Here is a 27953-nt window from a genome sequence, read left to right as displayed (position 1 = left end):
TCTGCTCCAAATCTTCATTTCAAGACCAACACTGAAGAAGCAGCTTCTGGCTGGGTATAGTGCCTCATGCCTGTAATCCCAGCACTTTGGGAAGGTGAGGCAGGTGTATCGCTTGAGCCCAGGAATTGGAGACCAGCCTGGCCAACATGGCAAAACCCCCATCTCTACAAAAAAAAAAAATACAAAAATTAGCCAGGAGTGGTGGCACATGCCGATAGTCCCAGCTACTCAGGAGGCTAAGGTGGGAGGATCGCTTGGTACCAGGAGGCAGAGATTGCAATGAGCAGAGATCGTGCCGTTACATTCCAGCCCGGGCAACAGAGTGAAACCCTGTCTCAAAAAAAAGCAGCAACTTCTCTCTGGGAAAGGCAGGTCTTGTGACAGAGGCAAACGAGAGATGGCAGAATCTCACAGTGGCATTTATAACTTCTGCTTTGAAGTGGCAACATTTCCATTCACATGTCATTGGCCAAAGCAAGTCATGTCCAAACTAATATCAATGCAAAGCATAATCCCATAAGGACACATCTGATATAGAGGGGCAGTGAAAATGTCAACAATAATATAATCTATGAGAGGATACAGAAGCATAACCAGTAAATGTTAGTGTCCTTCCCTTTCCTCTTTTCCCTTACTGGGTCCCCCTGAGAAACACAAGTGTACAGCATGGAGAGGCTGTGTGATGTCATAATTAAGAGTGTAGATTCTGAGAACAGACTGCCTGAGTTCAAATCCTAACTCTGCCATTTCCCAGCTGTGTGGCTTTGGGCAAGTTATTTAACCTCTCTATGCCTCAACTTCTTCATGTAAAATGGCAGTAATAATAATACGAATGCCACAGAGCTGTGGATGAAATGAGCCCATGTAAGTAAAGTGCATAGTACATGGTAAGCCCTATATGAAAGTGTTAACTTTGTTACTGCTCTTGTCATTATTGAAGGAAACCTGGTGGGAAGTCAAAAGACCTAATATAAAATCTCAACATTATAATTCTTTTTTTTTTTTTTTAAGATGGAGTCTTGCTCTGTCGCCCAGGCTGAAGTGCAATGGCGTGATCTAGGCTCACTGCAACCTCCTGCTGGGTTCAAGCGATTCTCCTGCCTCAGCCTCCAGAGTAGCTGGGATTACAGGTGCGCGCCACCATGCCCAGCTAATTTTTTTTGTATTTTTAGTAGAGATGGGATTTCACCATGTTGGTCAGGCTGGTCTCGAGCTCCTGACCTTGTGATCCGCCCACCTTGGCCTCCCAAAGTGCTGGGATTACAGGCGTGAGCCAGCGTGCCCGGCTGCATTATAATTCTAATAGTGACTTTGAGCAAGTTACATAATTTCTGCAAACCGCTTATTCCTTCGTCTGTAAAATTAGAATAACACTCATTTCTGGAGAGGCCACTTAGGACAATGGTTAAAAGCATGGACTGTGGAGCTGGAATACCTTGAATCAAATTCCAACTTCACCACTTTCAAACTGTGTGACTTTGGGCAAATTACTTCAATTTTATTATCCATAACACACGGACAATCATCATACCTTACCTTCATAGGAATAGTATGAGAATTAAGTGGATTAACAGTTGACATGCAACATTGTTAGAATAGTGCCTGGTGCTTAACAAAGGTTCATTAACTGTTTGGCATATAGAGGAAGTGCTTCATAAGTGTTAACTATTCTCACAGGCTATGAGGGGATTGGCTGTATGAACAGGCATGAAAATGCTTTATGAAAAGCAGTGGTCAAACACGGAGACTCAGGAATCTGCAGTATAGAAGTCTATGGCTATGTCGTTAGGCTTAACCAGGCTTAGCATGTCCAGCCAGTGGCAAGCACTTTCTTCTGGAAGCCTGTCCGGTGCAGAGGGACCTCCTTAACTGCTTCCTTTCATGGGGATGGGCCCTGGCTGCTGTGCTTGTACCTTATAACTTGTAGAAGCAAAAGCTGATACTTCACCCTGTTTCCAACATGATTGAGCACTTTACAAATCAAATTCAGGACAAACAAAGCTTTGCACCCTGAGATAAACCAAAACCACCCCGACTAGTTCTGATCTCTAAAATAAGAAAACCTTGACTTATTTCTTGTAAAACTAAACTCCCTAACCAAAATAATTTTACCTCTGATTTTTGCTAAGGAATGTCTGAAGACACATCATAACCTTTGTGACAATGCTAATCATGTGGGAATGGTGCTGTTTCCCCACCACAAGCTGGCCAATGTAACTATTATAATCTTGGTAACTTTGAGGGGCTTTTTTTCCTTTAAATGTTTGTTTGGGGCCGGTCATGGTGACTCATGCCTGTAATCCCAGCACTTTGGGAGGCCAAGGCAGGTTGATCACTTGAGGTCAGGAGTTCAAGACCAGCCTGGCCAACATGGCAAAACCCTGTCTCCACTAACAGTACAAAAATTAGCCAGGTGTGGTGGGGCATGCCTGTAGTCTCAGCTACTTAGGAGGCTGAGGCAAGAGGATTGCTTGAGCCCAGGATTTTGAGGTTACAGTGAGCCATGGTCATGTCACTGCACTCCAGCCTGGAAAACAGTGTGAGACCTTGTCTAAAAAATATATATCGATATATAGATATATATATTATATATATAATATATATCGATATATATAATATATATTGATATATAATATATATCTATATATTATATATAATATAATATATATACTATATATAATATATTATATATTATATATATCTATATATACACACACATATATAATATATACATATACAATATATGTTTTTGTTTTCTAATTTGAAAAGTCTGTTTTTCCAAAGTCTAACTCCCTCTTTCTTTGTAAGTAAACTCTATCTTTTGTTTTCTAAAATGTTTCTATCTTGGCTATAGTTGACTAGACTAGGGGAATTCATATCTGTATTCTTTTTCAGTCCGGTCTGGCTTCTTTAACCAGGAAGATGTGAGCTGAGAGCTGTGGAGTAGATGTCTTCACCAGATGAGTACACAGAGAAGTAGAGAATGTGTATCTGCAGAGTAGGATGAAGCAGAGACAAGGTGGGATGGGAGAGAGACAGGGGCTGCAGGACAACCCTACCATCAATACACCCAACAGTCGCCATCCTACCCCCACTTATTTATTCACTTAGTAACACTAATTACTCTCTAAAAATACTTGGCTATTTATTTATTTGTGTATCTACACCCACAGGAATGGATGTAAGTGCTATGAGGGCAGGAAGATTGTTTTTCCTACCACTGAATTCCCAGGACCTCAATCAATGCTTGGTATATAGTGGGCACTCCATAAACATTGGCCGAATAAATGAATTCTATTTACTTGTTCACAATTGTAGGGGAGGAAAAAATTATGTTCCTTCTATCCATCTTAAATTCATTGGCTGAGGCCCCAGTAAATTAGACTGAATAAAGATAGACTAATAAAAGTATGCAAATTGATTTAATACAAAATTTACATGTTGTGGGAGCCTTCATAAGGAAATGGAGACCCAAATAAATGGTGAAACTCGAGCTCGATGAAGAGTGGAAAATCGTGGGAAAATGTGATAGGACAAAAAAGGGGTATGAGCTAAGAGTGGTAAACTGGGGCAAGGCACATTCATTCGGGTTCCTCTCAGCAGTCTTCCGTCTTTGGAGATAAGGATGCTCCTTTTCTGCAGATATAGGGAGGACACCTCTCACATGAGGGTCTTGTAAGCTGTTTCAAAGGAAGCTCAGAGAGTCCTTCCAGCACCTGCCATTTCTCAAATCCCTCAGCTTAAAATATTCAGTATGCCAGTGTGCCATATTTTGGGGTAATATATTCTGAACCCTCCATAATCAAATTAAAATTTTGAGAGCTTCTGTCCTATTGTTTCAAAGATCTTGTTACCTGCTTTGAGTTATGAGAATTTAACAGAATTAGGGATATGAAGTCTGAGACTTTAAAAATGATGAGACTTTACTACATGGAATGAGTTTTAGTGGAGCAACCCTTCAAGACAGCTAATAATGTGTGAAACCTCACCAACCATCATGCAGAATGATCTAGGATGATTTCTCCCAACCACTCCCATGGATTATAATGAGGAGCCCTCAACAAAAGGAGAGGGGGCTGTCATGGTTTGTTCCTGTCTTTGTTATGAAATCCAAAGGCACATGATTGCTTGGTTTTATGTGTGACTTTTATGGAACATTATTTATCCAGAAGAAGTTCCCTTCAAATTGCCTTTACCTTCCAAAATAGTCAAAGGAATGCCCTTTATAAGCAGGCAATTAACATGGGCATTTTGTGCAATTTATAGTAATAGACTAAAATGTTTCTCATATTATCCACCAAGTTCCTGTTCTTGATAAATCTGTTTTGATCACAATAAATATTTTTTCTTTTTTTTTTTTTTTTTTTGTTGTTGTTGTTTTTGAAATGGAGTTTCACTCTTGTTGCCCAGGTTGGAGTGCAATGGCACGATCTCAGTTCACCACAACCTCCACCTCCCAGGTTCAAACGATTCTCCTGCCTCAGCCTCCCCAGTAGCTGGGATTACAGGCATGCGCCACCACGCCCAGCTAGTTTTGTAGAGACGGGGTTTCTCCATGTTGGCCAGGCTGGTCTTGAACACCTGACCTCAGGTGATCCGCCCGCCTCGGCCTCCCAGAGTGCTGGGATTATAGGCCTGAGCCACCATGCCCAGCCAAATATTTTTTTCTAGTTAGGTATTTAATCTTTGTTAATATGGAGATAAGCAATTTCCCATTTTAATTAAGGAGTAATGTGGATCTGTATGGCTCATTTTTGTTTGCTCTCCTCTAAATGAGAAATTTTTCTATGGGCTAAAATACCATTTAGTGAATTTAAGCACTCATCAAAATTTTAAAATAAATGTATTTATTGTGCCCATTTGTTTCCAGAGTTTCCTTGTTTTTGAGTTCTTTTTTCCCATGTGTGTGTGCATGTGTGTTAAAGATACAAATAAACCATTTGTGAAGATACCATTGCTTTTAAAGAACTCATTTTCAAATGATGCAGCAGTATCTTCAACAATGTTTTATAAGCCCTTCCGATCTATATTTAGCTTTGTAGAAAATGTGTTCATAATGAGGAAGGCTCAAGGTGCAGAATATGGGGGGGCAGTGGTAGCTGGGTCCTGTCTTCACTACAAAACCAAGGATCCTTGGTTTAAGTGTTCCACTGTATTTACATTTATTTGGGCAGAGAAATATTTGCCATGGCCAGGCATGGTGGCTCATGCCTGTAATCCAAACATTTCAGGAGGCCGAAGTGGGAGGATCACTTGAGCCTAGGAGTTTGAGTCTAGCCTGGGTAACATAGTAAGATCCTGTCTCTTACAAAAAAAAAAAAATTAGCTAGCTAGGTGTGGTGACTCACCTGTAGTCCTAGCTACTTGGGAGGCTGAGGTAGGAGGATCACTTGAGCTCAAGAGTTTGAGGCTGAAGTGAGCTATGATTGAGCCACTGTACTCCAGCCTGGACAACACAGACCCAGGCCCTATCTTTAAAAAAAAAAAAAAAAGTATATATATATATTTTAAAAATAGAAACATTTTCCTTAGTTCCTCTTTTATGTAAATTACTTTGAGTTGTGCTCTCCATACCTTTTCTTTATTCTGTTGGGACTCAGAGAACACTACTCCAAAATGAAGGCCTCAGAAGTAGCTTCAGAAGCAAAAAGTTTTATCTGACCTTCTGCCTTCCTGTCTCTCAGTCCCGTTATCCCCCAAAGCTAGTGCTAGAAACTAGAATCCCTCTTTCCCAAGGCAAGTCATAGAAACCAGAACACCTTTTCACTCTTAACTTTCCCTTTGCCTGTCTGTGTAAAACCTAGCCGTAAAGAAATTATCTGGCCAGGTGCGGTGGCTGGCACCTATAATCCCAGCACTTTGGGAGGCTGAGGTGGGTGGATCACCTGAGGTCAGGAGTTCGAGACCAGCCTGGCCAATATGGCGAAACCCCGTCTCTACTAAAAATACAAAACATTAGCCAGGCATGGTGGGTGCCTGTAATCCCAGCTACTCGGGAGGCTGAGGCAAGAGAATCGCTTGAACCAGGGAGGCGGAGGTTGCAGTGAGCCAAGATTGTGCCATTGCACTCCAGCCTGGGCAACAAGAACGAAACTCCACCTCAAAAAAAAAAAAAAGAAAAGAAATTATCTGACCTACTTCGTTTGACTGTAGGTCACAAGACCCCCATTCCAGAGAGGGTTCTGCCCCGTACCCAGAAGGAAGGAAAAGTAGGAATTCTGCTCAGAGAAGCCAAGAAGAATCTAGACAGACAGCCCTTGCTGAGTTTCCGCTCAGTCTAGTAGCATGCTCTTTTGTCCAATCATATTTCTACACATTGTTCCACACTTTGTTGAATGTAAGCATAAAAATGGACACTGTCCCCTGTATCTTTGGGTCTTCGTTCTGAAGGCTCTTGTGCACATGTTAATAATAAATTTATATGCCTTTTCTATTAATCTGGCTCTTGTCCATGACTTTTTCAGAGAACCTCCAGAGGGTAAAGGGGAAATTTTCCCTCGGCCCTGACAGGTCTCCTAACTTTCAGTAGTTTTGTATAATGCCTACACTTCTGTGATAGTTTTGTATTTTTTTCTTGTTTTGGTTAAGAAAGGCAGTTACTTTTATTCAAATTGATTTGAAAGCAATATAAGAAGTGATTTGTGGAACCTTGGATGAAAATGGACCCATTGTGAGTCACTGTTTTTGAATGTTTTAGTACAGCCTGTTACATAATAATTGAGTCATCATTCCACCAATCTGATTCTTTATCATTCTTTGTGTTTTAAAAACGGGGCTTTGGTCTTCATTTTCTATCTTTCCTACTTTATATAATTGAAATTGCTCAGACTGATTAAATTAATATTATCAAGTGAGAGAACTGTATGTCTACATGAGTAAAAAGTCTTAGTCATTGTCAAAAGAATGTTAGAATAGACAATGATCTTGGAAAATTGTTGTATTATAGATATCTGCACATCGAACTCTATTCCTCTTATTAAGGAAGTACAGATGGAGAAGTTTATCTATTCGGTGTTTATTACTGCATTAAAGTCTCACCAAGTACCTATTGACTACATCTAAATTATAGTAATTTTTTTAAAAGGCATGAAATATAAATGTCTCCACTTGGGCACAAGCACATCCAATTGCCTTTAATAGAGATAAAATAACCATTAGGATCTTTTCCAAGCCCTTGAGCATTAGATGGAAATTTTTATAATTAGAGTGTGTAGCAATGGCTTTTAGTTTTGAAGTCTTTGCAGCCATATATTTGACTTTATTTACTTATTGATTGTGAGACAAGGTCTCACTCTGATAAGAACAGATACTACACTTGATCTTAGCCAAAAGGCGAAGAAGCGATAGAGTCTCACTCTGTCACTGGGAGTGCAGTGGCACAATCACAGCTCACTGCAGCCTCAACCTCTGGGCTCAGGTGATCCTCCCACCTCAGCCTCCCAAGTAGCTGGGACTACATGCACACCGCACCAAGCGCAGTCAATTTTTCTATTTTTTTGTAGAAATGGGTTTTTTTTCATGTTGCTCAGTCTGGTCTCGAACTCATGAGTTCAAGCAATTCTTCTGCCTTGGCCTCCCAAAGTGCTAGGATTACAAGCATGAGCCACTGCACCAGACATATTTATATTTGTTATATATTAAAAAACTTTTTTTGTAGAGATGGGAGTCTCACTCACTATGTTGCCCAGGCTGGTCCTGAACTCCTGGGCTCAACAACCCTCCTGCTTCAGCCTCCCAAAGTCATTTGACTTTAAACAGCCAATCACTTTCTTGAGTGGTAGATTAGATCATTTCAGTGTGTTTCTGGTAACACTATGAAGTTTTTGCTTGGTTTTTAGCAGAATTCATTTATTCTAGGTCTTTTTGACGACTTGCCTTGGCCAGGATTGGCTAGCAGATTTTACCTGTATGACAGCTTGGTGCACTGGTGCAATTTGGTTGAGATTATGAGACCACATTTTGCTCAGTGGGGCAAGATGTCCTGCTCCCTTAGTGATGTCTGCCATGGGAAAGAGAATGGATATTGGTGATGGGTTGTACATCTGCCATCAAGTAAGCACAGTGAAGCCTTTAGGCAACCTTTGAAAGCCATTGAGTTACTTTTAATGCTCTCTCATTTTTCGGATGAATTTAAGTGAATAATGATGCCAAAGCATCTCAAGGAAAAAAAAACATGAATAAAAAGCATTGCTCTAAATGTAACGTTATCAAAATCACTGGTTAAAGCAACATATAGCACTCTTGTTTTTGATACCAGTCTTGTGAATAAGGTATTCAGGAAGCACAGCTGTCTTTTGTTCCTGAAGCCGTATCAGGATTCAGCAGGAAAGAGCACCAAGATCACTTGGCAATGTTTATCCTGATCAAGCACGGGCACTGATGGCAGGTATGCCACCTATTTTGACATAAATTCTAGATATATGGTAGACCTGTACTATGTCATATCTATGTCTATGTTTATATCTATATCTATACAATGTCTATAACTATCTATCCGTTTGGAAAGAGCAAGAATTGGTTCTTTTCGGGGTTCTCTCCTATATCCCATACAATCAAACAATAAATATGTGTTGAATAAATCACTTGTGCAAATTCTAAAATTCACATATGACCCTGTATTTTATCATATCTCCCATAGAATAGGTGAGAACCAGAGAAAAATATTGTTAAGCCCAGGAGCCCAAGCTATATGATCAACTGGAAAGACTCAGTAGGTAATTTGTTCCTAGAAAGCAGCCTATGGCAACAAATGATTGAAATTTCCACCTTGATAAAATGACAAATTACTACATGTCAGAGATTTCTAGTTTGCTTGTAAATAATGAAAGCTGTGATGATAAATCCCAGATTTTCACCCTGAGGTACCCTATCAGCAAAACAGTAAATACCATTCATTCTTCTGGAGGCCTCGCCAAAATAAGTCATGGCCTAACTAAAAAATATGCTGGAGTCTCACATTTCGTCTTAAAATTTCATGTGAATTTTGGATTTTATGCCACAATACATATTTATTATAATATTAACATTAAATTACCAGTTAAATTTCTTAAATTTTTCTTAAAAATTTTGAAAAAGCTGATAGTCCCAGAAGATGTATCATGTTTAGCTTGTGTCTTGGCATATCATCAAGTCCAAGGAGCACGTGACAGATGAGAAAGGTGAGTGTAATCCATGGAACTTGGTCAATGCAGTAGGTTGAATTGTGTCCCCCCAAAAGATATGCACAAGCTCAGCCGGGCGTGGTGGCTCACACCTGTAATCCCAGCACTGTGGGAGGCCAAGGCAGGCAGATCACCGGAGGTCAGGAGTTTGAGACTAGGCTGGCCAACATGGTGAAATCCCATCTCTACTAAAAGTACAAAAATTAGCCAGGCGTGATGGCAGGTGCCCGTAATCCCAGCTACTCAGGAGGCTGAGGCAGGAGAATTGCTTGAACCTGGGAGGCAGAGGTTGCAGTGAGACAAGATTGCACCACTGCACTATAGCCTGGGTGACAGAGCAAGACTCTGCCTCAAAAAAAAAAAAAAGATATGCATAAGCTCTAGCTACCCCACTCCTTTTTCTGTGAATGTGACCTTATTTGGATATAGGGGTCTTTGCAGATATAATTAAGTTGAGGATCTCAAAATGAGATAATGCTGGATTTAATCCAATGAGAGAGATCTGAGACCCAAAGAAACAGGGGAGACAGTCATATGAAGAAGGAGGCTGCTATGGTTTGGATGTGGTTTGTCCCCACTAAAACTCCCGTTGAAATTTGATCCCCAGTGTGGCAGTATTGGGAGATGGGAAGTGTTTGGGTCATGGGAGCAGGTCTCTCATGAACAGGTTAATGCCCTCCCAGTGGAGAGTGTTCTCATTCTTGTGGGACTGGATTAATTACTGAAGAGCAGGTTGTTATACCAGTGAGTTCAGCCTCCTAGACTCTCTCTCTTGCTTCCTCTCTCACCATGTGATCTTTTGGCACACACCCGCTTCCCCTTCCTCTTTCTTCCATGAGTTGAAGTGGTGTGGGCCCCTGACCAGTTGCAGCTACCCAATCTTGAATTTCCCAGCCTACAGAACTGTGAGCTAAATAAGCCTCTTTTCTTTATAAATTACCCAGTCTAAAGTGTTCTGTTATAGCAACAAAAATAATGGACTAACAAAATGGTAGGAGATGCCCTGGCTTGGTGGCTCACGCCTGTAATCCCAGCACTTTGGGAGGCCAAGGCAGGCGGATCACCTGAGGTCAGGAGTTCGAGACCAGCCTGACCAACATGGTGAAGCCCCATCTCTACTAAAAATACAAAAATTAGCCGGGCTTGGTGGCACGCACCTATAATCTCAGCTCCTTGGGAGGCTGAGGCAGGAGAATTTCTTGAACCCAGGAGGCAGAGGTTGCAATGAGCTGAGATTCTGCCACTGCACTCCAGCCTGGGTGACAGAGCAAGACTCTATCTGGAAAAAAAAAAAAAAGTGAAAATGGCAGGGGTTGAAGTTATGATCCCACAAGCCAAGGAGCTTTAAGAGCCACCAGAAGCAGAAAGGATTCTCCTTGCAGCTTCTGGTGGCTGGAAGGATTCTCCCCTAGAGCCTTCGGAGGGATCATGGCCCTGCTGACACCTTGATTTCTGAATTGTGGCCTCTGAAAGTACAAAACAATCATCTTTCGTTTTAAGCCACCAAGTTTGTGGTTACTTCAGCCCTGGAAAATCAATATACTTAGGAATTGCAAAAATTACAATTCCAAAGATAATACTTCCAATACTTGAATCCTGCTCTGGCCATATAGTTCAAAGTCATTTTTAACCATTGCTCTCAGACAAAGTGGCAAAGCTACAACTAATCCTAAATCCAATGTCTGATCAGCTTTGCTAACTACCCTCACAGTAGCTTGGCAATTAAACCTTTATCTTGAGACCATTAGCATTTTTACTAGATTCAGGTGACATAAAAATGTACAAATTTGGATAAATACCAAGGAAAATAACTTTGTCTAAAAAAATTCAATTATTTGTGCCTCAAAGTATTAATACTTTGGTCTGAACTTCAGTTCTCTAACTGGCCTCACTGAACATTGGTCTGTAATGTTCACCTCTTGTCTATTGCCATTTTGTAAAAGTATCTAGAAGGTTTAAAAAAAAATATTTGTGAAGAAAGATTGCCAGAAGATATATTTTAATATTTTGTAAAGTATTTTTAAATAACTTACAGGCACGAACTCATCTGGTATTGGCAACTGTGACTTGGAAAATAAATTCAGCATATTTTTACACCATACTACTAGACAATTTGGTCACATCCATCTATATAATTAGAAGAGCAGGAAAATGGGGCACTCTCACAGTATATATTAAAAATTGTGAAAAATGTTTCACAAAATGCTAGGAAATTCAAAGCCATTTTATACATGACTGACAAGAGAAAATTGATTAGAAAACAAAACCAAAATAAACAATGTTTCTTTTTTTTCTTTTACTTTGAGAGGATCTCACTATGTTGCACAGACTGGAGTACGGTGGCATGATCTCAGCTCACTGCAACCTCCACCTCCCAGGCTCAAGCCATCATCCTCCCACCTCAGCCTCTCAAGTAGCTGGGACTAGAGGCACCTGCCACATGCCCAGCTAATTTTTGTATTTTTTGTAGAGACAAGAGTTTGCTATATTGCCTAGGCTGTTCTTGAACTCCAAGCTCAAGCTATCCACCCTCCCTGGCTTCCCGAAGTGCTGGGATTGCAGGCATGAGCCACCACACCCAGCCACCAGCAGTGTTTACGATGCCAAAAGTGACATTAATTTCTGGCCGTATAAATATTAAAAACATTATTATGTCACTTAGTAGATTCAGAGCTTGGTTTCCCATGACTTTCAGTTAGGTAATCTTTTAAATTTGGTCCATCATTGTTTGAGAGAATAGATCAAGCTTTCTTTGAATGTGAGAATATCTTTGCCTAAAATTACTCCCACTTCTGAATCTCACAATACATTAAAAAACAAAATATCAGTGAATTTAATTTAAGGAACTAACTGACATGTGTTAGCAATTCATGAATCAGGCAGCATCCTGTTTATAAACTAGAGGGAGCTCCCTTGGGCATGGCAGAACAGTTGGTTTTTATAAGATAGCTTGAGCAAGAACAAGGAAACAGCATAGGGCAAAAAGTGACATTAGGTTACTACTTCAGGTTACTTTCCTTGATGGGTTAAAGCAGAGGGGGCTTCCTTATCATGTCTGCTCAGGTTAACTGGGTCCTTTACAAGTGGTTGCTGTGAATCTCTTTGGTTTTTGGGAAAACTACCTATTTGGAAATTGTTCTGTTTTTTAAAGTTTCAGTTTGATTGTGTGGTGCTTGATGTGAGTGACTCCATTTTGGTTTGGTCTGTTGGGGCCAAGTGCAGGAGCTCAGTCAAAAACAGTGGGCTCCCTTAAATTTTATTTACCAGTGAATTCAATCCTTTCTATTTTACTCTCTTTCAAGTATCTTCTTCTAAATTTCCTAAAAGGGTGGAGGAGTTTATAAAGTTGCTATCCCCTAAGTACAGAGAAGGAAACTGTATTAAAAATGGCTCCAACAATGGGGCACTTCTCAAATCACAAGGCATCTCCTACTTCAGAATTTTTGTTTCACAACTAAAAAGGATTGTTTTACCCCGATTACTCATGTACTCTTGCTACATTGTTCTTCAAGCAAAAGCTCTGAATTAGAGGTTGCTGCCCTTGAGTGTCTTCTTTAGCCCAATGACTTATGTTTACTGGGTAAATAAAATAGAATTTTAGGAATCTGTTCTTACGATATACCAAACAAATTCTAAAGTGCTACTTTTCCTAATAGCAAACAGCAGCTACAGTTTCAGGTTAAACAAAATTGCATTGTTTAAGCCAAGCACCATTACAAGGTTTGTGGAGCAAGGAACAGATTCAAGTTGTTATTTAAATTATAAAGATAGATGCAAATAGAAATGTGTTTCTGATTGTAGGAAAAGACATTCTATTAGAATTTCATAAAGGAAGTTGACACCATTAACCCATTTGTTTTTACCAGGATGTCAATGTTGAAAAGCAGGTTATTTAATTCTGCTATTTAAAAGTGGCTACGGACCAGGCGTGGTGGCTCACGCCTGTAATCCCAGCACTTTGGGAGGCTGAGGCAGGCGGATCACCTGAGGTCGGGAGTTCGAGACCAGCCTGACCAACATGGAGAAACCCCATCTCTCTACTAAAAATACAAAATTAGCTGGGCGTGGTGGCACATGCCTGTAATCCCAGTTACTCGGGGGGCTGAGGCAGGAGAATCGCTTGAGCCCGGGAGGCGGAGGTTGCAGTGAGCCGAGATTGCGCCACTGCACTCCAGCCTGGGCAACAAGAGTGAAACTCCATCTCGAAAAAGAATTAATTAAAATAATGATAGGCTGTGGAAAAGGAAGGATTTACAAGAACTGTAAGTCTTTTTTCACCTCTATTCCCTAGGACTCTAGTTTTCCCGTGAATTCATTTTTTTTCTTCTTTACAAAACTATAGATATGCAGAGGCCAAGGGAAAACTTCCCCTTTACCCTCTGAAGGTTCACTGAAAATCACTGACAAGAGGCAGATTAATAGGAGAAAAGGCATACAAATTTACACAGAAGTCTTCAGAGTGAAGACCCAAAGATAAAGAGGACATTGTCCATTTTTATGCTTAGGTTCAACAAAGTATGGACAGCTGTGTAGAAATCTGATTGAACAAAAAGGGTAGATCCAATGCCAATAGACTGAGTGGGGAAATGTAAGGCCTGTCTGTTCAGATTCTTCTTGGCCTCTGTGTGCATACATTCCTTCCTGCTGGGGATGGGGCAGAACCCTCTCTGGAATGGGGGTCTTATGACCTACAGTCAAACAAGGTAGGTCAGATCATTTCTTTATGGTCAGGTTTCACACAGAAAGATGGAGGCGCCGGGCTGCGGTGGCCCACGCCTGTAATCCCAGCACTTTGGGAGGCTGAGGCGGGTGGATCACAAGGTCAGGAGTTTGAGACCAGCCTGGCCAATATGGTGAAACCTCGTTTCTACTAAAAATACAAAAATTAGCTGGGCATGGTGGCACACGCCTGTAGTCCCAGCTACTCGGGAGGCTGAGGCAGGAGAATCACTTGAACCCAGGATGTGGAGGTTGCACTGCACTGAGCTGAGATCACACCACTGCACTCCAGCCTGGTGACAGGGCGAGACTCCTTCTCAAAAAAAAAAAAAAAAAAAAAAAAAAAAGATGGAGGGAAAGTTAGATGTTATTTTAAGTTTTATGACTGGCTTTCGGGAAACAGGGTTCTGGTTTCTATGACCTGCCTTGGGAACAATGGGACTGAGAGACAGGAGGACAGGAGAAGGTCAGAGGAAAACTCGCTTCTGAGGCCTTTGTTTGGGGATATTGTCTTCTGAGTCCCAACAGATAGTTATACAAATTTCAAACTACTCAGAGCATCTCATTCTCATGTGAAAGAAAAATAAATCTTTTTTTTTTTTTTTTTTTTGAGATGGAGTCTTGCTCTGTTGCCCAGGCTGGAGTGCAGTGGCGCGAACTCGGCTCACTGCAAGCTCCGGCTCCTGGGTTCACGTCATTCTCCTGCCTCAGCCTCCCCAGTAGCTGGGACTACAGGCACCCGCTACCACACCCGGCTAATTTTTTGTACTTTTAATAGAGACGGGGTTTCACCGTGTTAGCCAGGATGGTCTGGATCTCCTGATTTCGTGATCCGCCCGCCTCAGCCTCCCAAAGTGCTGGGATTACAGGCGTGAGCCACCGCGACCGGCCCTGAAAAATAAATCTTAAGACCCCAAAATCACTAAGCCAAAGGGAAAAGTCAAGCTGGGAACTGCGTCAGGCAAACCTGCCTTTTATTTTATTCCTAAATAAGATAGGTACAAAGAATTTAAAAAGCTACATACCTTCATCACAATTTGCCCATTAGGAAATTTCTTGTGGGCCCCAAGATCTTTACCCTAAAATTGTTCTGTTGAATTTTACTCTGGCAAGGTAAATTGACAGCCTATCTTCACAGATGCAGGACAAAGGACAGAACTCTTAAGTCATCCCTGTGCTCACCTGAGACAAATGCATGTCTGATTGCTTCCACTGATGTAAAAATGCAGATTTGCTGAGTTAGACGAAGATGTAAGTAACTTTCCTCTATGGCCCTCTCACGTGTAAATTGTGTATTCGGTGATGGCCAAAGGCTCAAAAGAATGCAAATGTTTGTCTCTTATCTACCCACATCTTTTAAAATTTATTTCTCTTTCCCCAATATCTGTCCTTTCCCCTTTAAATATTGAAGCCCTTAAAATCATCTTTGGAGAAGGCACAGACCTGGCCCCTGGGCATGCATTCTTAATCTTGACAAAATAAATTTTCTAAAATTTCTTTTTTTTTTTTTCCCCAGGTGGGGTCTTACTGTGTCACCCAGGCTGGAGCGCAGTGGTGCAATCTCAGCTTACTGCACCCTCCACCTCCTGGGTTCAAGTGATTCTCCTGCCTCAGCCTCCTGAGTAGCTGGGATTGCAGGCACCTGCCACCACACCTGGATAATTTTGTAGAGACGGGGTTTCACCATGTTGGCCAGGCTGGTCTTAAACTCCTGACCTCAAGTGATCTGCCTGCCTTGGCCTTCCACAGTGCTGAGATTACAGGCATGGGCCACAGTGTCCAGCCAAATTTTCTAAGTTGATTGAGGCCTGTCTCAGATACTTTTTGGTTCACAGATTGGCAACCATGAAGGAAGTCAGGTGGAGATGCCCTTGACCTTTGGCAAGTCTCCTATCTGGCCGGAGCTATCTTTATTGCTCAAACTAATAGGTCAATTTGCTTAGGCGTGGGAGCTGCCCCCTCCAGAGAATCCCTGATCTCCCAAAATTTGGTTGAAATCTAAGGTTTATTTTGCTGTACAACTCCTTTTCTGGAGTTTTACTCACTTTCAACAAGGAAAGTGAGCTTTTCCTGCTTCCATAATGATGGAGAGCAGGCAACTCCTTTCTGGAGTTTCAACTTGCTTTGAACAGGTAAGGCGAGTTTGAGGTTTTTTTTCTGCTTCTAGGATGGCAGAGAGCAGTCTTCAGCCTGAGCCCCATTCCTAGGTAAGTAGCTGAATTGGGGTTTTGTTTTGGAAATTCTCCTTAATGGCTAAAGATTAACAACCAGCTGGTCTTAATTTCTTCTTACCATTAGAGCACTCAGAAATCTAATCTAATATAAATTATAAATCTAATATATTAGATTTATTTTGGGTTTGACCAACTCTATCTGACTTGATCAAATCCAAAGGAAGGTTCCAAATTATGGGGAATAAGGCCTCTGAATTGGCTACATTCCTGCAGCTGAAAATAAGGAAAGAAAAAAGGGAAAAAGTAAAAGCAGCCAGGCCGGGCATGGTGGCTCAAACTTGTAATCCCAGCACTTTGGGAGGCCAAGGCAGGCAGCCTAGGAATTCGAGACCAGCCTGGGCAACATAGTGAGACCCCATCTCTACAAAAAATACAAAAATTAGTTGGGAATGGTGGCATGCGCCTATAATCCCAGCTACTCAGGAGGCTGAGGTGGGAGGATTGCTTGAGCAGGAGGAGGGTGTGGGGGAGGGTGGGGAGGTGAAGGCTGCAGTGAGCCAAGATGGAACCACTGCATTCCTGCCTGTCAACAAAACAGCAACAACAACAACAACAAGAAAATAACAAGAAAAATAAATAAAGCATGTCAAACAAATATGTCTCTTATTGGGGCGGGGGAAGGAGAAGTATAAATGTGACAAAGTGGCCAGGAATTCTCAAAGTCAAGTTTTAATCCATAATCATTTTAAGCGATTTTGATAAAAGCATTAACATTTTGCCAAGCTCTGTTTTCTCTCTACTTCATGGAAGAGCTAATTCTAAATTTATCTCCCAGGTAAAGATTAGTTTAGGAAATTTCCTTGTATAGTTGAAACTGTTTTTATTTCAAAATTCAAAGCACCCAGCTGGTATTTGGTGAGCGTTGCCTGTGTGAGGCACACCAAACCCCTTTGCCCTCCAGGTCCTTCCCGGGACAAGTCAGCAGTACACAAGTTCCTAAGGTGGCCGTTGGCCCTGACACCAAGGAGTAAATTTGATCGGGTCTGCCTGCCTTTCTTGCTTTCGGGCACTTGCTTTTTGTTATGTGTTTTCCTTTTTCCATGAAGCTGAAAGCCAAGGTAGCTGAAGGCCTTGCCACTGAATGCTGAAACTTAACCTTCACTACTTTGTAGACAGTGTTCGTAGGTCACCATGGTAATGGGAGCAAAAAGATGGTTGTTTCTCAGGAATTTGGGCCAGCTCCTGTCTAGTTCAAACTGGTGGAAACCACCAATGCTTCAACTGGGCCTGCACTAGTGCTCAAGAGGTGGCCTTTTGATGTGAGAAGGCCAAAAACTCCACCCTCAGATCATGCTAACACCACCATTTTCTGTACATATGTCCTATGAAATGCCATGAGCCCTGACTATACTTGTGCAGAACAAACCTGTTAACGTCTTTTTTCCCCCAGTGCCAATCACCTTTCCCCATGCCTTAGACCATCCCACTTCCCTAATGCATAAATATCCCTAAGCTTTATCTTCGGTCAGGTGGATTTGAGAGCTGTTCTCCTGTCTTAGTGCTGGGGCTTTGTGAATAAATCTTCCCTCTTTTGCAAAACCCGTGTTACAGTGATTGATTTACTGCACGTGGGCAGAATGGACCTGGACCTGGCCAATACTAGCCCTTGGTTCTGTGCTCTTACATAAGGGCAAATTCTCATTCTCAGGGTGACCATAATTCCAGTGGTTAAAACTGCTGCTTAGCTTTGACACAAGAGTTTTCATTTTGCTGGGCCGGGAGCGGTGGCTCATGCCTGCAATCCCAGCACTTTGGGAGGCCGAGGCAGGCGGATCACCTGAGGTCAGGAGTCTGAGATCAGTCTGGCCAACATGGTGAAACCCCATCCCTACTAAAAATACAAAAATTAGCTGGGCGTGGTGGTAGGCACCTGTAATCCCAGCTACTTGGGAGGCTGATGCAGAAGAATCGCTTGAATCCAGGAGGCGGAGGTTGCAAGTGAGCTGAGATTGCGCCATTGCACTCCAACCTGGGGGACAAGAGTGAGACGTCGTCTCAAAAAAAAAAAAAAGGAGTTTTCATTTTGTAATAAAAACTGTGGCGTCTGGTGGCTGGGCGCAGTGGTTCACGCCTGTAATCCCAGCACTTTGAGAGGCCGAGGCAGGTGGATCACCTGAGGTCAGGAGTTCAAGACAAGCCTGGCCAAGATGGTGAAACCCCGTCTCTACTAAAAACACAAAACTTAGCTTGGCGTGGTGGCGTGCACCTGTAGTCCCATCTACTCGGGAGGCTGAGGCAGAGAATTGCTTGAACCCAGGAGGTGGAGGTTGCAGTGAGCTGAGATCACGCCACTGCACTCCAGCCTAAGCAACAGAGTGAGACTCCGTCTCAAAACAAACAAGCAAACAAACAAACAAAAACAAAACCATGGCATCTTATGATGTTTTGTGATGATTATAGCTGTGGCCTCTTTGTCTCCAACTATAATTTTTGTCCTGATTAAGTGGGGGGAAATTTTTCTAAGTTAGAGATTTACAATGTGACTGTATATTAGATTTACTTTTTTTGGTTATTTTGTTTGTTTGTTTTATTTTTTTGAGATAGAGTCTTGCTCTGTTGCCCAGGCTAGAAAATGGTGTGACCTCGGCTCACTGCAACCTCTGCCTCCCGGGTTCAAGAGATTCTCCTGCCTCAGCCTCCCAAGTAGCTGGGATTGCAGGCACCTGCCACTATTCCTGGCTAATTTTTGTATTTTTTAGTAGAGATGGGGTTTCACCATATTTGCCAGGCTGGTCTCAAACTCTTGACCTGAAGTGATCTGCCCATCTCGGCCTCCCAAAGTGCTAGGATAATAGGCTTGAGCCACCATGCCTGGCCTTGTTAGACTTACTTTTTAAAATAATTGTTGATGCCTGGGTCCCACCCTCAGACATTTTGATTCACTTGATCTGGGATGGGACCAAGGCATCAATATTTTTTTAAAAAACACTCACCTCCCTAGACCATTCTAGTGTGGAGAAATACTGTTCTAAGGGACTTGAACCCTGGAGTCCATATCCTTTCATCTTTGAGTTTTGAGACCCCTGAGAGTTTCTGCTACTGGTTTCTAGGGTACCTTACTATTTGCGGGGCCAGCAGCAGGCACTTTGGTCTCTGCAATATGGTTCGCTGTAAGAATGGGAAAGTTGACAGGACATCTTGCTCTTTTGAGTGCAGTTAAGGATGGTCCAGTGATCTTATACTTACTCCTAAAAGCTCAGGAAATGAACACATTACTGCAGGGCTACTGCAGACTCCTCTGAGGAAAGATGAAGAATGACAGCCCAAAGTCTAAACTTGCATCAACATCCGGTACAGAAAACCGCTGTTAGCAAATAAACTCATTAGCATCCTATTTGAGCTCTCTTGAGGGGAATAATCTCTCACTAGCCTGAGAAACACTTTGAGAACTCTTGTTTTACATGTGATGTTGGCTGTGCAGCTCACACAGCATGGTTGAGAGCTCTCAGCTCTATTTTCAGCGGCTGTTGGTAGCAGTGACAACTAAACAAAGAAGACTAGAATTTCAACAATGCTGTCTGTCCCAACTCAACAGGCACGACAAAGCAGTTTTCGATATACTGTATCAGTAAAGATGGTAAATACACAGGGAAATGTTTGAAATAGGAATAGCCTACCCACTCCCAGGGTGTAAGGAAGACAGGCATCCTGTGGCAAAACAAATGCTCCCTATTTAGGCTGGAGGGCCTGTCTTTAGCCAGAACACGAAACATAAATGGGAAGGCAAGGACTACACTGATGTAGTAAGCATTTACTTGGGAGACTTGACCTGAAAAAAGGAGCAGTCAAAACAGGAAAAAGTCAAGGACCTCTCAGATAACATCCTATTTGCCTATAGAGAGAGACAGCCCTAATTTGATAGAAAGGGCTACTACCCAAGGTCAAGGTGTTGTCTGCAGGTGACTAAGATTTGCATTTGGCCTGGACACAGTACCATGTACTGTTACCATGGGGATCACAGAGACAAGGAATATAGAATGCCTATGTAAACTGTAAAGTGTAATACCAATTTGATGGTGGTGGTTCATTACCTAGAGGACCTTGCTACTCAAAGTGTAGTCTTTAACCAGCATCATCAGCCTAACCTAGGAAGTTGCTAGAAATGCTATTGAATGTGCTTTTTATTTTTTTTAATTGTAGTAAAATGTACATAATAAAATTTACTGTTTTAACCACTTTTAAGTACAGTTCTGTGGCTTTAGGTACATTCACATTATCGTACAACCTCATTACTCCATCTCCAGAACTTTTTTTATCATCTGAAACTGAAACTCTGTACCTTGAATGTGCTTTTTTTTTTTTAGTTTCTTTCTTTTTTTGAGATGGAGTCTCGCTCTGTCTCCCAGGCTGGAGTGCAGTGGTGCAATTTCGGCTCATTGCAACCTCCACCTCCCAGGTTCAAGTGATTCTCCTGCCTCAGCCTCCCAAGTAGCTGGGATTACAGGCATACGCCACAACACCCCAGATAAATTTTGTATTTTTAGTAGAGATGGGGTTTTTCCATGTTGGCCAGGCTGGTCTCGAACTCTTGATCTCAAGTGATCCACCTGCCTCAGCCTCCCAAAGTGTTGGGATTCCAGGCATGAACCACCATGCCCGGCCCCACATGTACTTTTAAACAGGATCTCCAGGTGGTTCATATGCACAGTAAAGCTGGGAAGCACTGTTCTAGGAGACTTCTCACCATGGTAAACCTAATAGCATACTGTGTGGTAGACCCTGTACTAAGTATTCTGCATGTCTTATCTCATCTAATCCTCTCAGCAACCTGATGAAGTAGATACTATCATGAACTCACTGTACAGATAGGGAAACATGTAAGCATTTGTACTCAAAGTTGTACAATTTGAAGGGATGGAGCTGGGTCTGTGATTCCAGAGTGTGTGCTTTACTCCCTCTGAACTTTTTCTCTTTTTTTTTTGAGACGGAGTCTTGCTCTGTCGCCTAGGCTGGAGTGCAGTGGCGCGATCTTGGCTCACCACAACCACTGCCTCCAACGTTCAAGCAATTCTCCTGCCTCAGCCTCCTGAGTAGCTGGGATTACAGGCGTGTGCCACCACGCCCGGCTAATTTTTTTTGTATTTTTAGTAGAGACGGGGTTTCACCATATTGGCCAGGCTGGTCTCAAACTCCTGACCTTGTGATCCGCCCGCCTTGGCCTCCCAAAGTGCTGGGCTTAGAGGCGTGAGCCACTGCGCCCAGCCCTTTTTCTTCTTTTTGAGACAGGGTCTCACTCTGTCACCCAAGCCAGAGTGCAGTGATGCAAACCCAGCTCACTGCAGCCTCAGCTTCTTGGGCTCAAGTGATCTTCCTGCCTCAGACTCCCATGTAGCTGGGACCACAGGCATGTGCCACCATGTCTGGCTAATTTTTGTATTTTTTGTAGAGCGGGAGTCTCACCATCTTGCCCAGGCTCCCTCCAGACCTTTTCTGTGCCCAGAAATATCCCAGCAGGTGTCTTGCATTTGAGAATGTGCATTGAGGAAGAAAGATGCCTGAATATGGAGAGGGAAGAAGTAAAATAAGATCCCCACTGCAAATAAATCTTTTATCTGTAGTTTTACACAGCTCTGGCATCCAGTAAAGAGATCTGGAGAATCTGGGACTGTGCTTTCACAGCATTATTTCATTTTGTCTCCCCAGAAACTTGAGTCTCCTAATCAAGATTTTCTTTCCTTTCTTAGGCATTTCAGCTGCTCCTATTTCTTTCTTTTTGGACTCTTCTGGAAAAACAGAGAAATCAAACAGGAAGCTGCTGCTGGGGAGTTCTGTGTTGGATAGGATAGTGTGGCCAGGCTCACTGTTCTACTACCTCAAACCCCAAGGTTTCAGCATGACTCAGGGGGTGCAAACTCCAAAAGGTCTAACTTGGAATGTGACTTAGGAACTCTGGCCAGTCACCCTTGCTCAGATCTGAAACTGGGAAAATTTCAAAACCCAAAACCTTGCATAATCAGAAAGAATAAATCCCTATAAGGAAGAGAAACACAATGGAAAATTCCACTGGAGATATCTGAAATTGCCTGACTCTTTGTGTCAGCAATTGGGAGGTCAGATGGGGTCAGATGGCCACAAAGAGTACACAGTTGGACAAGATCTATCCTTCTAGGAAATGAATTCCTGGAGGGTACTTCTGGTCATTAAAAGTTGCTTGAAAACTGTAGAAACTAAGACCCAGTGTTGTGTTTGTGTGTGTATGTGCAGTGGCGCAATCATAGCTCACTGTCACCTATTATTCCTGGGCTCAAGCGATCCTTTTGCCTCAGCCTCTGGAATAGTTAGGACTACAGGTGCACTGCCACCACCACACCCAGTTAACTTTTTTAATTTCCTTGTAGAAACAGAGTCTCTGTGTTGCCCAGACTGGTGTTGAACTCCTGGCCTCAGCCTCCTGAAGTGCTGGGATTACCGGCATGAGCCACTGTTCCCAGTCCTGGTCTTCTTAATGATTGTTTCAGAACTACTCATGATCAAAGATCAGTTAGGCAAATGGTTCTCAATCCTGGCTAAGGCTAGAATCGATCACCTGTAAAATTTCTTTAAGAATCCGGATGCCCAGGACCCATTCCCAGAGATTTGGATTTAATTGGTCTGGAGTGACACCCAGGCCCAGGTATTTTCCAATGTGTCCAATGTTGAGAAACACTGAATTAGACAAAGTAGGGCAAAACTGTCATTTATTTTTGTAGTTGCTATGCCTAACACAGTATCTGTCCCTTAGTTAGGTATTCCATAAGAGTTCATGGAATATGTATGTGAATAAATGAACTAGTGTCATCACATAAACAACTTTTAGCACTTAGGTTGCACTTTATGGGTTTCAAAATACTTTTGTATGTGCTGCTCTCATTTTAGTCTGTTAAAAAGGTAAACTGAGGCACAATAAAAATTATTTTTAAAGTTTATTTGAGCAAACAATGAATCATGAATCACACAGCTCCAAACCAGGAGCAGTTTAGGGGCTCCATTAAGGAAGTATGAAAGAGGGACAGCTCTTTTATTTTATTTATTTATTTATTTTTTGAGATGGAGTTTCACTCTTTGCCCAGGCTAGAGTGCAGTGGCACGATCTCAGTTCACTGCAACCTCCGCCTCCCGGGTTCAAGTGATTCTCCTGCCTCAACCTCCTGAGTAGCTGGGATTACAGGCAACCGCCACCATGCCTGGCCAATTTTTGTATTTTTAGTAGAGACGGAGTTTCACCATTTTGGTCAGGCTGGTCTCGAACTCCTGACCTCAGGTGATCCATCCACCTCCACCTCCCAAAGTGCAGGGATTACAGGCGTGAGCCACCATGCCCAGCCCTAGGAACAGGCTTTTATACCATGAATACCTAAGTAACACATAGGAAAGATTTGATTTGTTACAGCTATAAAGTTGCCTTATTTGGTCTATACTACTGGAAAGTCCCTACTTAGATAAGTTTGTTGGCTACTTCTGATAGGTGGAGCTTAAGTTCTGTTTTTCTTTAACACAGACATTTACAAGAAATAAGTTTTTCTTATGTTTGCAAATCAAGCGAGGTTAAGATCACCTATGAGGCCTAGCTGGCTTTGTCTGCTCAATGATTCTTCAGGCCTGGTCTCCATTTTAATTTACTTTAATAGATCTCATGTTCTCTGAAAAATATCATTGTATGATGCCCATCTTACAGATGGGGAAGCCGAGGCTTAAAGAGATTAGGTGATTTCCACCTCCACCCCAAATCCAACAAAACTAATAAATGGAACTCTTGTTTATTTAACTCTTTTCCACTCATAAGGTTTAATGACTAAGGATGGTTCTCATCTGGCTCCAGTCATGCCCTGAGAAAGTTTGTTTGCCTTGGCAAGTATGTCATTTATTCTTCCCACCTTGAGGTCTGAAAACTGCTTATTATAGAAAAATTCAAACAAAAAAGGTTAGAAAATAGTATAATTAACCTTCATGTAATCATCACCCAGCTTCAACAGCGATCAACTCAGGGCCAGCCTCATTTTGTTCACACCCCTGCCTCTATTTTGAAACAAATCCCAGTAACTATGTCAGTATGTATCTCTAAGAATTTTTAAAAAATAACCTCTGGCCAGGCGCAGTGGCTCACGCCTGTAATCCCAGCACTTTGGGAGGCTGAGGGGGGTGGATCACCTGAGGTCAAGAGTTCGAGATCAGCCTGGCCAACATGGTGAAACTTCCTCTCTGCTAAAAATACAAAAATTAGCCGGGCATGGTGGTGGGCACCTGTACTCCCAGCTACTAATAGGCTGAGGCAGGAGAATCGCTTGAACCCAGGAAGCAGAGGTTGTAGTGAGACGAGATCATGCCACTGCACTCCAGCCTGGGCAACAAGAGCGAAACTCCGTCTCAAAAGAACAAAAACAAAAACAATTAGCCCAGTGTAGTGGTGCATGCTTGTAATCCAGGCTACTTGAAAGGCTGACGCAGGAGAATCATTTGAACCCAGGAGGTGGAGGTTGCAGTGAGTCGATATTATGCCACTGCACTGCAGCCTGGGCGACAGACTGAGACACTGTCTCAAAAATAAATAAATAAATAAATAAATAAACAAACAAACAAACAAACAGTTTCTTTGTTTGCTGTACATTTTATCAGAAAAAGAAATTAAAAAACAAACAGCTTCTTTGATTAGGGATCCAAGTAAGTTCTACACATTGCAATTGGTTGATATGTCTCATAAGTCTCTTTTAATCTATAGGTTTCCCTTCATTTCTCTCTGTTTGCCTCCTTTTAGTTTATTTGTTGAAGAAACCATTTGTCTTGCCAAGTCCCCACAGTCTGGATTTCGCTGACCACAGCCTCCTGGCATCATTTAACACATTCCTCTGGGCCTTGTAGCTCCTATAATTTAATAGGTAGATCCAGAAGCTTGATTCGATTTGGGTTAATTTTTTTTCTTTTTCTTTCCTTTTTTTTTTTTTTTTTTTTTTTGAGACAGAGTCTCGCTCTGTCCTCCAGGCTAGAGTGCTCACTGCAACCTCTGTCTCCGGGCTCAAGTGGTCCTCCTGCCTCAGCTGGGACTACAGACGTGTGCCACCATGCCCAGCTGATTTTTGTAATTTTGTAGAGAAGGGGTTTCACAATGTTGGCCAGGCTGGTCTCAAGCTCCTGAGCTCAAGTGATCCACCCACTTCTGGCTCCTAAAGTGCTGGAAATACAGGTGTGAGCCACTACTCCTGGCCAATTTTTTTTTTCTCAAAACTTCCTAGGTGCTTGTAAGGTCTTACATAAAGGGACAAATTTTGGTAACAAAACCAATTGTGAAGGCTAGGCAGCTAATACACATAAAATCATGGCCCAGAATTAAGGAGGGACCTGCGTAATTGTGACCATGAAGTGCCCAGTTTAGGCTGGGAGGACCCCTTTTCTAACTCTGGGTCCAAGTTTAGCCCTGCACACCCCCATCAGACGTCCCGGCCCCTTCAGCTCTGTGTGTTTGCTCCTCTCCTTTCCTGATTTCTACCATTTGGTGCCAGCATAGGCAGGCATTCTATGGGGACTCTTCCTTGGGAGTCAGCGTTTTCCTGTGACCTGGTAACATTGCTATTTCTAGCTAGTTGGTGATAAGGGATCAGCATTTTCTAGCAGCTACTGTTGCCACACAGAGCATTTGCTCAGAGCGACATCTAGTGGCTCTTAAAAAAATAATGTAGTGAGGTGTAGTGGCCCTTTTTTTTTTTTAGACGGAGTCTTGCTCTGTCTCCCAGGCTGGAGTGCAATGGCGCAATCTCGGCTTACTGCAACCTCCGCCTCCCCGGGGGTTCAAGCGATTCTCCTAAGATTACAGGCGCCTGTCACCGTGCCCAGCTAACTTTTGTATTTTTTAGTAGAAATGGGGTTTTGCCATGTTGGTCAGGCTGATCTCGAACTCCTGACGTCAGGTGATCCACCCGCCTTGGCCTCTCAAAGTGCTGAGATTACAGGCATGAGCCACCATGCCTGGCCATGGCCCTTTTCTAAAGAGACATCAAACTAGTTTCATTTTAAAATATGTATTTTATCGTAATTTTTAATTACAAAAGTAACTCATCATCATAAGAAAAACCCCAAAAGATACTGAATAGTAATAGCCTTGGCAATCAGATTGGCTTCCGAAATTTCATTCAAGTCTTTCCTGGTGCACCATTGAATGCAAAATGAAAATCCCACCAGATCTCAAGCCCCAAGAGTACCCACAGTGAATCATAGATCATGCTTCCTAGTGGCCGCATAGTATTTCCTGGAACATAGGGATGGGGATAATTGCTCACCTCATCTCTTATTAGTGGACTTTATGGGTAGATTTCGGGGCTTTTGCTTTTACAAACAATGTTTCCAGGAAGTCTTGGTACATATGGCCTTTGCATTCTTGAGAGTGTTTCTGTCAACAGTCATATAGAAAATGGAATTCTGAGTCAAAGAGAATGAGCATTTTTTGCTCTGATTTACACCTCTACCAATAATGTGCCTGTTTCTCCGTGTGCTCACAACCCCAGAATATTATCACTTAAATAAAAACGTTTGTGCATGTTGGCTTTTAATCTTTCTGTTTAAAAGAAAAAATGAATTTTTGGTGTTGTGGTGACTAGGTTGGGTTCTGTGTGATGCAATTTTTTTCTGACCATTATCTTCCTAGAGACATTTCATACTGAATTTGTAACTGGTGGTGGATTCCAACATAGAAACAAGGATATTTGGACCCTTATTAATATTTGTGAACTCAAATTATATTTATGGAGTGCCTACTGTGTGCCCACGCAGACACATGAAACCTGCCCTGTCTTCTGAGGGAACTCGCAGAGCAGTGGAGGCCGCCGGCATGCACACCAGTCACTGCAATGAGTGGGTGATTCAGGCTCTACCTTGAGCAACATAAGGCAAGCTGGTGCCTGAGAGGAGGCAGTGAGGAGGAAGCAGTCAAGGGAAGGCTGCACAGAGGGGAGGGCGTTGAAGCTGGGTCTTGAAGAATAAAGGCCAGGCCCACAGGAAGGAGGGCAAGTCAGGGAGGGGAAACAGAATGTGAGAGGAGTGGTGTGTGTGCAGGCTGCAGGAAGATCCAAGTGTCTAGAAAGAGTTTTGAGACTGCACATATGGCACAGGCTGGGTCACAGAGTTTGTACTTTATCTGCAAGACAAAGAGATTTTCAAACTCTAGATAATTTTATTTTAAAAGAAAACACGGCCGGGCTCAGTGGCTTACGCCTGTAATCCCAGCACTTTTGGAGGCTGAGGTGGGCGGATCGCTTGAGGTCTGGAGTTCGAGACCAGCCTCAACATAGCGAAACCCTGTCTCTACTAAAAATACTGAAATTAGCCAGGTGTGATGGCACACGCCTGTAATCTCAGCTACTCAGGAGGCTGAGGCAGGAGAATCGCTTGAACCCGGGAGGCGGAGGTTGCAGTGAGCTGAGATCACACCACTGCACTCCAGCCTGGGAAACAGATTGAGACTCCGTCCTCCATCTCAAAAAAAAAAAAAAAAAAAAGATAGTATTACCTCAATACTGTACTAGAGAAATCAATATCATTTGCCATAAATAGAACCATAAAAATTAGTTTACAGAACAGAAAAAAAAACCGAGTGTGTTTAAAACAGTTCAAAAATTAAAATGAAATCTAGGCCGGGTGCAGTGGCTCACGCCTGTAATCCCTGCACTTTGGGAGGCCGAGGTGGGCGGATCACCTGAGGTGAGGAGTTCGAGACCAGTCTGGCCAACATGGTGAAACTCCATCTGTACTAAAAATACAAAAATTAGCCAGGCGTGGTGGCAGGCGCCTGTAATCCCAGCTACTCAGGAGCTCTGAACCCGGGAGGCGGAGGCTGCAGTAGGCTGAGTTTGCACCATTGCACTCCAGCCTGGGG

At 42.6% G+C, this 27953-nt stretch overlaps 1 long non-coding RNA gene and 1 pseudogene across 2 annotated transcripts; one reads left to right on the top strand and one right to left on the bottom strand.

Moving 5' to 3' along the window:
- Positions 1–708: 708 nt before the first annotated feature.
- LOC107974284 (uncharacterized) lies at positions 709–22285 on the top strand. Of its 2 annotated transcripts, XR_001716921.3 has the most exons (6): positions 709–864; positions 2896–3019; positions 8258–8386; positions 15019–15131; positions 16048–16087; positions 21799–22285. It is a non-coding gene; the product is annotated as an uncharacterized LOC107974284 (long non-coding RNA). The 2 variants fall into 2 exon arrangements; XR_010156566.1 differs by lacking the exon at positions 16048–16087 and having other exon boundaries at positions 715–864.
- On the bottom strand, positions 7230–7345 carry LOC112209157 (U2 spliceosomal RNA; annotated as a pseudogene).
- Positions 22286–27953: the final 5668 nt, after the last annotated feature.

This window comes from Pan troglodytes, chromosome 3 (genome assembly GCF_028858775.2).
Source record: "Pan troglodytes isolate AG18354 chromosome 3, NHGRI_mPanTro3-v2.0_pri, whole genome shotgun sequence".
Classification (NCBI taxonomy): Eukaryota; Metazoa; Chordata; class Mammalia; order Primates; family Hominidae; genus Pan; species Pan troglodytes.
This window is presented reverse-complemented; position numbering and strand designations above follow the sequence as displayed.